The sequence below is a fragment of the Eptesicus fuscus genome, chromosome 6, assembly GCF_027574615.1.
Source record: "Eptesicus fuscus isolate TK198812 chromosome 6, DD_ASM_mEF_20220401, whole genome shotgun sequence".
In the NCBI taxonomy this organism is placed as follows: Eukaryota; Metazoa; Chordata; class Mammalia; order Chiroptera; family Vespertilionidae; genus Eptesicus; species Eptesicus fuscus.
The window spans coordinates 50534540-50538513 of NC_072478.1; positions in this window are offsets into that span (position 1 = coordinate 50534540).

Genomic DNA, 3974 nt, shown 5'->3' on the forward strand with positions numbered 1-3974 from the left:
GTGCTCTTTACAGTTTATCTCAATAAGAAGACTAATTTGCAAAGGTGCCTGCTTGCCTGCTGGGCATAATCAGGTCAGACCTTGTCTAGGGGAAGGAAGGGGAGGAAAGGAATTGTAGTTCACCAGCCCCACTGCACAGAAGCCTCATAAAAAAGGGGGGCCCCTTGTGATCCTTGTGCTCATTGTACAGGGTCTACAGAAGTCACCTGATGGTTCCAAGACCTTTGTCCTGTGTGACAGGCTGGGTAGAGGCACCATAAAGAAATCAGAGGGGCTAATTCAGAAGGCTGGAACAGGAATAAGGTCATAGGGGGCAAAGGGGAAGTCATGGAGATTATGATTCACCCCCCCCCCATTTTTATTAACATCCAGATTTTTAACAGAAGTCACATGTTATTCTACTTCCAAGATTCTTGTGATAACCAGCAAAGACTTTTTTTTCCCCCCATGGAGCGTCTTCCCTGTCAAAATAAGCTGATTTCCACAGGCTGCAATAATCAAAACCGCAGTAAGAGACTTTACAGGAATTGTTCTCAAATTCCAGAAAGCCATTTTGCAGATTCCAAGGCTCCCCAGGGTGACCTGACCATGAAACACTCCTGCACCCGCTCCTTGAGTGCCTAGTTATAACCCACACATGTGAGCAGCTAGGTGACTGGTGAGTCATTTCTTTTCCTTCTCAAAAATGGGAGCACCCTGGGGAAACTAAGGTCATATATTAAACTGCTAAATCTTCTGACCAGTGATTCTCCTCTGATGACCTAGAAGCTATGGACAAATTCTGCCTCTTTGTACAACTAGCTAGTGCTACTGGGTAAAAAGGAATCAAACATTCTGTTAGATTGCTGGCGAGAAAAAAAAAAAAGACAAATTAAGATCCAAAGCCTACAAAGAAATAATATTGTACTATATTTAAGATTTGGTTTATGTGAGATTGTTTGACAACATGGATAGGACCATTTCCACGGACCGAAGTGCCATGGTAAGATGGTAAAATGCAGCCTTCTGCTCCCCTCGCCCCCTCCCCCCCCCCTACATACATGCACAAGACATTCCAATTTGGAGCCTAAGGCTGGCTGCCTCCACACTCAGCCACTAAGAGCATGTCTGAGTACTGGTCCCTCCCCTCCCCTCCCCCATCCATTCCAGGATTTGCATAGCCTACATTAAAGCAAAAGGTTTGAGGGCAGCACTGCCTTACTCATCTTCCTATCTCAGTAGTGTCTACTCCTGGGCTCTGACCACGGTTAGTCATTGCGTCTGCCAAACTTAACTTGGTCCTCATCACCAGCGAGGGATACCCGTGGGCCTCTAGACCTTCAGAGCTAGAGGCCTCAGCAATGATCATCATCATCACTGACATAACTGAAAGGCTTTATGCATAAGGCACAGGAAGGGCTACAGAAATGTCAAGACGGTTCTGCCCCCGGGAAGTTTCTGTGGTCCAGAAGGGAACCCGCCAGATGAGAGTCAAGCTCTGGGAAGCAGGCCCTAAGAGCACGTGACAACAGCCACACGGCATAACATTTACGGTGAATGGAAGACACGTAGGCGTGCACAGGCCAGTTGAGGGAAGCATTTCAGAAGACATGCCAAAGCTCGACCCACAGCAATGCAGTCCCGTGCTGGCCTGAAAAACACCTCCAGCTGTTACACTCTTTGGGAGGAAGAGTAGTTGGGATTGAAGCCTCTCTTCTGGAATTGGATCCAGAGGACTGAGAAGCGAAGCAGGTAGACCCTCTACTTTTAGGACTCCACCAAAGGGGTGAGGATTCCTGATCTCAAAAAGTAAGCATGCCCTTGGTCAGTCATCTGGCTCTCTCATTGCTTGGGTAAATTGCTTCCGTAGACCAGGCGGACAAGATGCCAAAGGGGCTACTATAAGGACAAAAGATACTGAAGTAATGAAAAGTCAGCACACTGGAAATTAAATGAATCATGAATGAAGTTTTCTTAATTAGGTGGTCTCAGTTCACTGCTAGTGAACAGAAATTCACATAAAAATGAGTGAAAAGGGCTAAACAGGCAGAGTTCTTCCTAGAATAATTCAAGGTCAGTGTGGAGGTCACTGGCAAGGAAGTCTGGAGGGGCTTGAACTGAAGCTACTTGTGTCTTGGGGAAAAGAAGACTCGTTTTCATTGCTCTGGTGATGAGTACACAGTGACTCCAAAAGCTGGAAAATCCAAAGACGGCACAACGGTCTCTTATGTCACTGCATTTTTTTTTAAAGGACAAAGAGGCAAGTTAGGACCATAGCCTGCTACGAAGCTTTAATATACTTTACTTTCCCTTCCCTTGTAAATTTAGGAAAGGTCTAATAAAAAAAATCATTAGACTTCTAGCTGTTCATTTGCAATTTCTAAATAATTTATTTTTATGGTGGCTGGTTTAATTGGGGAAAAATGCTAACTAAACTTGGAAGAAAATATAGTGAGCCTTTTTAGAGAAATAAAGTTTAGATTACATAAAAGACAGACTACTTTTTAAAAGACTATCGGAAATCTAAGTGATGAATTAAAGTTCTGTTCTTCTCTATTAAGTGACCATCAACTTAAAATAGACTGCTATAAACATAATTTGGTACTATATGAAGCATATAGTAACCATAACCAAAAATTTACAAGAGATATAGAAGAAATAAAGAGAAAGGAATCTAAACACAACATTATAGAAAGTCATCAACACACAAGAGAGCAAGAGAATGAGAAAGGAACTGAGAACTACAACAATCAGAAAACAATTAATAAAATGGCAGTAATTACATACCTATCAATAATTATTTAAATGTAAATGAATTAAATGCTCCAATCAAAAGAGGAATGGATGGAAAGACGATGTGGTACATACATAAAATGGAATATTACTTGGCCATAAAAAGAATGAAATTTTACCATTTGTGACAACATGGATGGACCTAGAGAGAATTATGCAAAGTGAAATAAATCAGACAGAGAAAGGCAATTATCACATGATTTCAATTATATGTGGAATCTAAGAAATGAAACCAGTAAACAAAACAGAAACATACCCATAGATACGGAGAACAAACTGATGGAGGCGTTTTGAGGGGCTGAGTGAAAAAGGCGAAGTGATTAAGAAATGTAAATTAGAAGTTACAAAATGATCATAGAGTTGTAAAGTACAGCTTAGAGAATATAGTCAATAGTATTGCAATAACTCTATATGGTGTCAGGTGGGCGGGTGTAAGACCTATCGGGAGGATCACTTTATAAGTTAGGTAAATGTCTAACCACTATGTTGTATGCCTGAAACTAATATTGAATGTCAATTGTAATTAAAAAAAAAATTTTAAGGGTCTGGCCTTCTCCGGTGGCCAACACCAATCCAAGAAGAAACTGTTAGACCCACTTCAGGGACTATCTGAACCTCTTGAGTGTGTAGTGGAATCAGGTGATGAAAGTCAACACGGGTAAGCTGACCAGTCATTCAGCAAATACTCATGACCATTTAACTTAGTTTTTTTTTCTCTCAAGTCACTTGATAGTACCAGAAATTATATAGTAACCATTGCCATGGTAAAAACTCAATTCTCAAAACATGGCCTAGGCTTTTTTGCTGCTTTTGTTATTTATGTAAAGTAGTTAGAAAAATTTAATCCACTGGGTTTTCCTTTTTCTGACCTAAGGTAGGGGTGAGGGAATAGGAACTAGAGAATTTGAGAACAATGTAAACAGCCATTATTTATTTGGGGAGTTTTTGAAAGATTTAATCTAATTTATTAAGAAGTGTAGATTAAGGAAAATTTGGCCAATTCACAAAATACCTTTTTAGATTGAGAATAACAGTTATTAAAAATTACCAATGTACAAATATATTTTAAGTAGTCTAAATTATTATAAATGAATCAATAAGCAGCTACATTTTAAGAAATTTAGAGTACAGAATAGTATACGCTTATTTATGAGAAGAGGGAGGAAAAGTGAGACAGAAGAAACCATTGGTATTTGAGCTAA